We start from the raw sequence: 11,665 nt of genomic DNA, 5'->3' as shown, positions 1-11,665 counted from the left end.
AGCCAGTACTCGCAGGTGAGCGTAGTTTCACATTTCCTTCTCTCGCGAGTACCCAAAGAGGCTTGCTGTTTGTGCACATTGTTTTATTTCTGTTTGGTAGACTCTCAAGAAGCTTTTTAGAGCTCATCCATCAGTTTCTCAATCTTGACGACGCCAGGCCAGCCCACAGTGCTCCACCTCCTCCACCCCATCCGCGAGGCGCGCGCTTCACTAGCCGAAAAAAGTAGACATGCGCGAGAATTGCAAACTCTGTTATGGCTAGAAGAAAAGCGAGCTGTAAACGAATGAGTTTTGCAATACCTGTAAAGCACATTTGCGTTCCACTACTGCGCGGAACTGTTTCGTTGAGTGGCACAAGCGCCATGGGGCATAATTACTGCACTTGTTTTGAAGCACACCAAAAACATGTATATTCGTGCACCCAAGTTTTGAAGAGTAAGAAATAATGCAATGAGCCATGTTTTATATACCTTGGATTTTTTTTACTGCAGTATTTTCGCTGAAGTATCTATGTTTACTCCAACTTTTTTATATTGACCTTGTAGCAGGTGTTCAATAGGACATTTTTTTTTATTACTTTATGTAAACTTTGTGAAACATCTCAGTCTGTCTGAGAGGCCATTTTATTAGCTTCATTCTGATGCGCGCAACATGAGTATAGCGCCATGACGATTTAAAAATAATAAAAAAACTTCTGACAGCCTTCTCCATTGTTTCTGTTTACGCTGTCCTTAAAGGGTTAAGCCTACAGGTATAGCCACATGAGCACAGACTAGGGCACTTAAGCCAAGAAATGCCAAGTTGAGACTCTCTCTCTTTCTTTCTTTATCTCTTCTATCTCTCTTTCTGTGTGTTTATAGTTCTTCCTTTCTCTTTCTCTCTATATATTTTTTCGTTCTCTCGAGCATAGCAACGCTGTCATATGGTCCCCATATATGCTCGTTCTGCTAGCGTACCTTCGGATCGTGGGTATCCGGGTTTTAATCCCGGCTCGCCAAAAAATTGGATTTCAGTTTCTTTATTTATTCTCCTCCTCCTGCTCTGCGCTTCTCAAGTCCTACTTTCCTTCCTCCTCTCCACTTGGCCGAGCAGAGTTTTTGGTTAACGCTCACCTACCTCCTACCTTCCAGCTCCTTGCCTCAGCACTCCTCGTATTAATAGTTTCTACTTCCTTCCATCCCAGGCTCCACCCTTCTTCCTCGCCGCTGTCTCTCACTCTCCTTCGCTCCGCTCTCTCCTTCCACTGTCCTCGCTTTCCTTCGCATCTGCTGTACTCTGTAGTGGGGCTTGCCAAATATATGTGGCGCATACCCGACGGAGTTCACTGCAACGCGGACGAGAACCGCTGTATTCGGGTCTCAGGGAGGCGTCTTCTACGTGGATGTGGCCGGACCGTCATCAGAGGGATATTACACGGCGGCTATCATTTACCAGGATGCTCAGGTCAATGGGCTCTCCCTGGGAGCCCCAGACTCAACACGAGCGCAAGAGGTAGCAATAGCTTTAGCAGCCTCAGATCCCACATGCAATACGGTTATCACTCCCACAAGGCCTGTTTTCAATGCATGGTTGGGGAGGTGGCACTTCTTGCCTGCAAAATTCAGACGGGAAGTGCCCGCACTGTGGGGAGACATCAGGCGTCTTTCAGTGTGGGCATGTACCCAAAACCCCTCTCTTCGCCCTTCCCCATCCCCCACGCGAGACGCATGGGAGACCGCCCTCCGCGACAGCTCTGGACTGAAAGCCCAACGGGCCCTAGTCCAAAGGGCGAGAGTGGCGGCTGAGTCTTGCAGTGTCCCGGACTGAGGACACTGGCATTAGGGGTCACCATCATCGGCTCCCGAAAGCTCTCTATTTTAAATAATGTTTGTTCTCTCTCTCTCTCTCTCTCTCTTTGCAACGCGGGCCTTCCTCCAAGCCTAAAGAGCTCCGCTGTTAAAAATGCGATATGCATCAGACACGACGTGATTGCCACTGTGCTTGCAAAACCCAGAGCCGCAACCACGCAGCCTGCGCAGACCGTGCGGTATTTTCGAAAATGCCATTGCGCATTTTGTGGACGAGCTTAGCTTCCGTTGGCAGTGCTTCGGGGACGCTTCTGCATGTGCTGGAGGAGGACGTCGTGTTGAGAAGCGACAGTGCCAGCGAAAACAACACTAATTTAATCAATAGTCTCCGGCTTAAACCAAAGTTCTAATCAATAGCCTCAGGCTTTTTGCACAATCTGCAATTGGCGTCCCAGAGAACAAAAAGTTCTTTAGTGCTTTGCCATGTCTTCACAGGAAAGTACTTGTGTGCACATTAAAGAAAAATCCCTTTGTTCCCGGAGACACGCACATTCTTGCTAACTTGAGTTAGTACATTAGAAAACTGACGATCTTTATATGTAGCATGATATAGTGGGATCGGAAAGCATACATCAAGGACACTCTTCACCAACTTCTTTCGGCTTGCGCTAAATAAATAGGTTGTTGAAAATGTTGTTTGCAGACATAGTATGGCATCCACAATTTCTTTTTGAAACCCACAGAGCGAACAATTTTCCACAAATGGTGACAGACTAAGAGAAGTGAGAGACGACGTTGAATCATCTTTTGTAGAAATGGTTGTGCCATTCCTCGAAAGTAAATAAAACGCGCAGCTAATTGTTACATAAACAAATGCACAAGGCCAACACCACCCCTTTCTGAGGCTTAGGGTAGAAGAGAACTATCCTTCTTTGCGAAGGTAAAAGTCTGCAATGTATTTTTAGCTGACAAACTAATTTATGTGCTTCAAGTCCTTCATTGTACCAGAAAAAGTAATCAGTTATTTCACAGGATATTCGCTCGCATCGTCTGGCGCTCTACTCTGGAGCCGATGAGGAGAGATAACTTGAGCCACGATATTTCTTCAAACTTTTTCTCGGAAAAAACAATATATGAATAATCGAGAAAGATTCAAATAAAATAAATAATAAAAACCTTCGGGCTCCAGTGAGAATCTAATCCAGGTCATCTGCCTGGCAAGGAGCTGTTCTACCACGGAGTCACGCTATTCCGTAAAACTGCTTTGAAAAAAAAACACTATATGAATGGAATGTAGTGCAAGGAGTCTCCTTAGCGCAAGTAATATTGCATGGCAGAAGCGTGGAATCGCGCCAGGCAACGGAACATGTGTATTGCGCAACGAGTGGCCGTTCTAAAGGCCCACCCATTACAAAACGCTCAGACATATTTAATCATCATCAGCAGCAGAAGCATCAACAAAGTGAACAGCTGCGCAGGATCGCGTGTTGCCTTACGGACGCGTTGTGGGCCCTTCGCTAATTCGCAAAAAGAATGCTTAAGGCGTAGCGGGCACTTAACAACTGTACCTGCAGTAGGCATTCTAGGATACTTTGAAACAGCCGATGCTACGCGCGCAGTCGTTCGTTTCTTTACGGCATGGTTGAGGCATGCACCGAGAACCGAACCTAGGCTAGCAGTTGAGAAGGTGATGCGCACGGGATTCACTTAAGCTATCGCGTTCTACTCTTGAAGGCGAAGCTCAAGCGTCTTCCAAGCTTTTCTCTTTCTTTGTTTCTTTCTTTCGCATTGCGCAGTGCTCTCTCCTTACATTTTCCTTCCTCCGTGCCGGGAATTGGACCTTCACCCACAGCGGTTCTCGGCCAGTTTAAGCTCGTCCTCTTCCAGCACCCGGCCATCGCTAATCTTAGTACCAATGGATGGGTAGGGTTAGCACCGTAATCGGCGGCTTGTGCACGGATCGTCGCCTGGATTCGAGCTTCTCGTAACGGTATTCCAGCCTGAACCCGCAGCTTGGAATTGTCTTCTCGTAGCTTGCGTTTAGATCCAGTGATAAACACCGGGGCCGCACGTTTCAACTGCGCTTTTTAGCCATCGTTACGGAGTGATTCGGTGGTAATTTTAACAAGGAAGCTGTTTAAGCTAGCCGTAATTTGTGCGGCCTATCATAAAACTATCATCATCAACGGGTATGAGCCACAAAAATGGGCAAATCCCAATACTCACCACTAGTCCACTAAAAACGAAGAAGGCAACAATCAGCCCGAGAAATGGCTATCATCACGGATATTTGCTACAAAAATTGGGCAATTCCCGCTACTCACCACTGGTTCACTAAGAGAGAGAGAGAGTAAGCTATAGAAAGAGAGAGAGAAATAATGGGAATAAATACACACCAAGATAGAAAGACAGATAACAATATAGAAAGAGAAACAGGAAAATATGGACAGATAGTTCAACACAATGCGTTGGCGGGCTAGTTTATGATGATCGTGATGTCCTCTTCCTGATGGCGCTCACCTACAAAGGGGAATGGGCCAAGAACCGGGCGGTAGGATGCTTAAAGTAATGACCTATAAAACTAAACAAATCTGGAAATTTAGATTTTAAATCAAACATCTAATAAATTTAATTGCTTAACGAGCAAGCGGTCAGATTATCGTTTGGGTTTTCTAAGATAAATAATCACAGATTTCAAATCAAGATTATTAACAGAGAAAAAATAGACTAACAGGGTAATGTTTTTGTTTCATTTATGTAACCGAACACAGCAGAGCAGACATCCCTGTGGCTATACCCTAACGAAGGGCCGCCAAATGATAAAATTACTGAAACATTTATTCCTAATCCTAACTTCTGAAATGGAGCTACAAGGTATTTTTCTCTGATTAGAATACCGGCGACAAAAAAAAGAGAAATACTCTATTGCTTCGATTTCATTTCAAAACATGCATAACGAGGACGCCTTCAGTCCAGCTTTATGTAGGTAATAATTCAATTGCGGAATTCTACATCGTAATCTGTGTAAGAAACTTCTAACTGGCGAGTTAAACACCACTGTTAATTCTAGCAATATCTTAGATGTGCGAAGTCTTTAAATTTAACCAGTGAGAGTCTTCCTATTTCGCTTTGCAAAGAAGCCTTTCTGAAATTGAATGTTGTCGCGTAAGCCGTCTCTTGTAAAATTGGGATGAGGGGTCCACTCAGCGATATTGTGGCTAAGGAGTCAGCCATTTCGTTCAAAGGTGACGAGAATTCACGTCCTGTCTTTTTTCTTGTGGCACTGTATCGCGCTAAAAAAGCACTATTGAGGTGAAAAGAAGGGAAAGATAAAAACCGAGAAAGAGAATCAAATAGAAAGGGAGAAAGAGAAATAAACAGATATACAATAGAGATAGGGGAAGCAAAGCGAAAGAAAGAGAGGAAAGGTCCTATACAAATGTCAGAAAAAAAGAAACAAAGTACGCCACCCAGCTGCGCTGTTCCTTGAACCTTGGCACGACTAGTGCGAAGATGCCATACTAGGGAGCGGAAAAGTCAACGGCGGCTGCGAGAAGAGCCCGAAGCTATGGAAGCCCTACGCCAACGAGGACGTGCCCGTATATCTACGAGATGTCGAAGGCTCGGTTCTGGAGTTTGGACATGCGTGTCGTAAGCTTTACTAATCTAGTTAAAACATAGCAACAACCTAGAAGCAACCAGATTAGACTTCGGAATCTTCCAGTTGTGCTGTTTCAAGCCTTGCGAGACTTAGTAGAAGCTTCGCCAATTTTCTACATCTTTTACCTGTCTGCGGTGGACGCTGTCTTTTTTTTTCTGCATGATCGAGCAGTCAGAGAGAGCTCGTTCCTCTAAAGCAGTATTGTTTTCGCCGTTTATCATTGGACTGTGTATTTGAAACTTCAATTTCAGTGCTCTCAAGGTACCCATCATGACTGTTGTTCGTGTTGTTGTGTGTGACAGTTTTCTGGAGATCTCCAGAATAATACAAGTGATTTCTCAGCGGTGAAATGCTTCATTTTACGTTGATAAAAAAGAACGCTAGTACGGACTAAATAACCCCCAAGCTTTCGCTAGTCATAGACGTAACCTGTGACATGTGAATTGCATTGCTCTTCGTAAAGCAAGTTGTGTCCATCTATGCACTCTCTAGCATTACGTAATAAAGCTGTTGTTTGATTGCAAGTAGACGATGCAATAGAAAAAGACAAAATGTACACGTGAGTAGCTTCTGCTACTTTGAAACTAGCTCACAAAAATTGCAAAATATCGAAACGTGCATGCGAGCAAATAAAACTGCTACTAGTTTTTGGTTTTGATATCCAGCAGCCGCTTGACGAAAATGAATACACAACGTTGTATTATTGTCCGTATTTCGAAATACTGGTCAAAAACTTGGAGGGTGCTTGAGCTTCGCATTCAAGAGTAGAACGCGACAGCCTAACTGGGTCCCGTGAGCATCGCCTTCTCAAATGCAAGCCTGGCTTCGGTTCCCGGTGCACGCCTCAACCGTGCCGTGAGGAAACGAACGATTGTGCGCGTAACATCGGCCGTTTCAAAGTATCCTAGAATGCCTACTGCAAGTACATTTGTTAAGTGCCCACTACGCCATAATTATTGCATTTGCGAATCAGTCATAGGCGTATCTACCAGGGGGGGGGGGGAGGCAACGGGGGGGGGCGCTATACACCCCCCCCCCCCCCACTGAGATAAGTGAGGAGGGCCGGCTCCCCCACTTTCGACAGTGGTCGCCTGCACACTGGCAAACAAACCACTGTGGGGAAGTTTTCCTTCAATACAACAATAACGTCATTATATAAATAAATTTGTCCTACGGCTTCTGCGGCGAAAATTGTCTTCCGCCTCTCACGACCACGCACTGTAGGCTCTCTGCGGTGCAGGCCGCCTATGTGACGCTTTCGCGCCTTGCGCTCCAGCATTCTAAAGTGGGCTACCGGCTGAGCAGGGGCACTATAAAGTTATAACACTCTGTCATAATTTTATTCTGCTTGGCCTGGCGAGAAATTTACGTCATCGACTACACAAACACGGGTGGGGACCAGTAAACCCTTTATGGACTAGTGAAACGCTCTTCCTCTTTCAAGATAATCATTTTCTTTCATCGAAAAGGAACACCATCACTGCTGCTCTGTATAGCAAGTATCAAGTGTTTAATTTGGGCCGAACCTGCGACAGCTAATAAAGGTTTCCGCTTTAGTCTATAATCAACCTGCTTTGCCTTGCTTATCATACGGTAGCTTTCAGCGATTGCGGTGACTTGCAAAAATGCGACGAATAAGGCAGTGGACTCCAGCACATTCGGAAGCCCAGCTTTCAAGCTTGCTCCGCAACTTGTTTTACCGGACCAGGAAATTCTTCAAGGTCCACGGTTTTCTTGGGTAAGGAGCCTGAATTGACAGCTGGGCTAGTTGGCCTTGATTAATCTTGAATTGACTTGTACAGCGCAAATACAACTCAGATGGCAAAGAAGCACACACGATCAGCTGTCTATTTCACTCTCTTTCCTCTCTCAGCAAAGCTGCTTTCGCAGAATTGTAAACGCGCAGAAACTACTCAGCATCATTAAACTACAACGGAAAATACTTATTATACTGATATGAATTCATCTCGCCTGCTGCTCTAATTAGCCTCTGCCTGTGTGAGCGACGGGCAGCCTTCCTGAATTGCGTTCAGAGTGAGACACTTTCCGGCTATTCCGAAAAAGTTCAGCTATAGTTCATCATAGCAATGCGATGTTTTATGTGCATACGTCATTTTAACGGTGTGAGATTTCACAGATTTGTGACGTCCCGCAAGAAGCAGGCGACTTCATGGCAGACCGAAAAACTTTCAACGAATGGTCAGGAACCAATGGTCAAAAATGTGCTGCGTTGAGTACTGTGTGTTCCCTAATTTCATACGCAGTCGCGCATAAGTGGTCACTCCGCGAATGATCATTCTGGCGTCGTTTGTTGCATAGGTTTACGAGCAGGTGTTGTGTACATGAGCAAGAAAATTTCGATCAATCATACACAGCTAACGACCAATGCGGAAGGACACAATGCGGGGTGGGTTAAAGCTATAATCGCCCCCATTTTTTTTTTCAAAGAAAATTCGCGCTTACACTGGCAGAACTTAGCACAGGCACATTTGATTGCGGGGGAGGAGGGGGGCGGAGAGCCCTCCAAGCAAGGTCGCAAATGAATATGCGTTGAGCATAAAGAATGTAATACGCCTCACATACCACAATCTCTTACACGTGAAGGGAAAATTCTGGTTGAGAAGTTTTGAAACCTCAAGATGTGGGTGTTGTTTGATTGTCCTGTATAAGGGGCACTTCTGCCCGGTTATTAGTCCCGGACTAAACTTTAAGATATTTTAATTTGGTTTTGAAGTAAGCGTGAGCGCTCATCTTAGTTGGCAGCACCTCGCAACATCGCCACTGGTATGACGTAGACCGAGGCCCCGTGTGAAGTTCCTCGAGTAAAGCGAGTATTGTCGACGTCAGAGGACTTTTGCGGGGCGCGCACAATACCACGACTGGCTCCCGGCGAGCACTATTGTTTGTCACCCCTTTTGCTGTGTTGTCGGGCTGCTCTCAACGTGCTTCTTCTGGCTGCTTCGCCAAAGAGGATGATTGTGATTGCCTTTATGAATGGCTCACACCCACTGTGGGATATTTTTTTTTTTATTCAGATACCCTAAAGGCCCAGAAGGCATTACATAGGGGGGGGGGGATACAGTTAATGTGGCAAATAAATAAAATACACACTGAACAATGAAATCAGCGTACATGAATAAGTAAACATCGAATGGTGTAAAAGCAGCTACGTGTGACAGTATTATAATACGTAAATAAACAATCATAAAGTAAAGTTTCATAACAATAAACATCATCAGTATCACATGGAACTAATAGAAACAACACTAAATAGACAAGCGGAACAGAATAAATAAAACGCAATGTAAAAAAAAAAGAAAAAGAAAAGAACATAGAAAATCAGCACTAGTGAATTGAGGATAGAATTTTTCTATAGGCTTCCATTTTGTCCTAGAAATGACTTTAGGCTAGTTACAAATGAGTCATGATTCACAATGCGCACAATGTCAGCAGGAAGAAGATTCCATTCACGAATGGCGAGGAGAAGTGGGGAGTGAAAAAAGAGATTAGTGCGGGCGAAAATAGGTTCAATTTTATGTTGGTGATCGAGTCGCGAAGATATATGACGAGCTGGCCTGATATTGAAGATATCGTGGGATGACTGATTGAAGTGAAGCTTATGAAAGAATGACAATAGTGTCAGCAACCTGCGATCTTCTAGAGGAGCTAAATTGAGTGAAGATTTTATTTCAGTTACGCTTGATGTTCGTAAGTAGTTTTTTGTGATGAAGCGAGCAGCCTTATTTTGTACCGACTCCAGTTTCTGTTTGAGGTAGGCCTGATGCGGATTCCAGATGAAGGAGGCATATTCGAGTTTTGAGCGTACTAATGTTTTATAGGCAAGAAGTTTAGTTTCGGAGTTCGCCGGATGCAAATTACGCCTTATGAAGCCAAGTGATCTGGATGCTTTACTGACAATTGCGTCTATATGGGTGTTCCATGACAGGTCTGATGACAAATGTACACCAAGGTATTTTATTGTGGATACAGAGTCTATGGGCATGTTGTTCAACGTGTAGTCGTAAAACACGAGGTTAGCCGTTGTCCCGAACGTGATAGCTTTTGTTTTGTTAACGTTAATTTGCATTTGCCAATTGTTGCACCATTTACTAAGATTTTCAAGGTCAGACTGAAGGAAGCTGGTGTCCTGAGGGTTACTGATTTGCCTGTAAATCACACAGTCGTCCGCAAATAATCTAACTGTGGAATGCATACCATTACTAATATCGTTAATATAAACTAAGAACAAGATAGGCCCGAGCACGGAACCCTGTGGTACTCCAGATTTGACGTGAATTAACGGAGACAAATGGTCATTAACGAATACGGATTGGTATCGGTTGGCTAGGAAGTTGGTAATCCACCTAACAACCTTTGTATTTATGTTAAGAGCTGTAAGTTTATGAACAAGCCGCAAGTGAGGAACCTTATCAAAGGCCTTCGCGAAATCAACAAATATAGCATCAATTTGATGTAAGCAGTGAACAGAGTGATGCAAGTCATTAATTAATTCGAATAATTGCGTTTCGCAAGAACGACCATGCAAAAAACCGTGCTGATTGATGAAGAAGAAGTTGTGTTCTGTAAGAAACTTCATGAGAGCCGATGAAATTATATGTTCTAGGAGTTTGCAACAAGTACTAGTTAAAGATATTGGTCTGTAATTCGATGGGTTAGACGGGTCACCAGATTTAAATATAGGAATTACGCGAGCTTCCTTCCAATCATTTGGGACGCATCCAGTGTCGATAGACTGCTGGAAAAGTGCGGCCAAAATGTCGCATATTGCAGGTTTTGATATTTTCAGAAGCTTAGGGCAGATGCCATCAGGACCAGGAGCGGCATTAGCCGGAAGACGATCGATGCAGGAATGTATCCCTTCCGGTGTGATAGTAATGTCGAGCATGTTTGAATGCAAAATGGAGACCTCAAGGTCACTTGGAACAGGGGCCTCATCCGTAAAAACAGACGAAAAAAACTCGTTGAATTCTGCAGCAACACGTGCTGGAGAAAGAATGTTACCATCCTTGGACAACGACACCGTGGAATTTGTTGCGTAATTAGGCTTAATAACTTTCCAAAACTTTTTTGTATCGTTACGAAGCATGTTTGAAATGTCGTAGTTGAAGAATTTGTCTTTGGCTGTTGTTATTTCAATCCTGCATAAGTGCGCGTGCTCGCGATAAAGCCTCCAATCTTCCTCAGATGCAGATAGTTTAGCTTTGGAATATAAACGTTTCTTTTTGTTAATAGTACGTTTCACATGCGTCGTAAACCAAGCGCTTTGCGTGCAGGTGGTTATTTTGATTCTAGGAATATGTTTTTCTTTAAGCGTGATCAATTTGTCACGAATGAGTGCCCAGTTTGTATTGACGTCGCGTTGGTGAAATGATTGCAAAAGGTCGATGGAAAAGGCGGAAAGGTCAGTGATAAGCCCGTCTACATTCGCCCGGTTGTAATCAAATATAACCTTCGCTCTGTTTTCACGCTTTTGCAGAGCGCATACGAACGCGCAATGCAAGATATTGTGGTCGCTGATGCCATCCAAAACATTTACCGAAACATTATTTGGTTCCGTAGTTAATATAAGGTCTAAAAGAGAATCATTACGAGTGGGAGCAGAGACGATTTGGTGCAAATCGAACGATGAGAGCACGTCAAGGAAATATTGACATTCACGTTTTCTTGTGCCATCCAGGGGTCTGCATGATTGCCATTCAATATTAGGATAGTTGAAATCACCGGCAAGAAATATTGGCGATGTTGGGTACTTGTCTTGAACAAAACTTAAAGACTCATTTAAGTAATCAGGAAATTCGTGAGACGAATCAGGTGGGCGATAGCAGACCCCAATGACACAAGTAGTACGTGCGGGCAGACAAAGAGCAATCCATAAAATTTCGAGGCAGGAATTGGTTTCAATAACGCAAGCTTCCAGACTATTTTTTACCGCGACCAACACACCGCCCCCTCTCGATTGAACCCTATCTTTCCTAAACAACGAAAATTCACGAGACAGGGACAATTCATGATCAGAAATATCGAGTGACAACCAGGTTTCAGTGCCTAGAACTATGTCTGCCGAACATGATTCAACATAAGAACACAGGTGATCCTGCTTACGAAACAGACTGCGAAAGTTGGACACAAGAATGGACAGATGCGTATCACAGCATTCCCGCTTGCGTCACTGGGTTTTCGCGGGGTCTTGACGCTT

The sequence above is a fragment of the Rhipicephalus sanguineus genome, chromosome 4 (genome assembly GCF_013339695.2).
Source record: "Rhipicephalus sanguineus isolate Rsan-2018 chromosome 4, BIME_Rsan_1.4, whole genome shotgun sequence".
Classification (NCBI taxonomy): domain Eukaryota; kingdom Metazoa; phylum Arthropoda; class Arachnida; order Ixodida; family Ixodidae; genus Rhipicephalus; species Rhipicephalus sanguineus.
Note: the sequence above shows the minus strand (reverse complement) of the source record.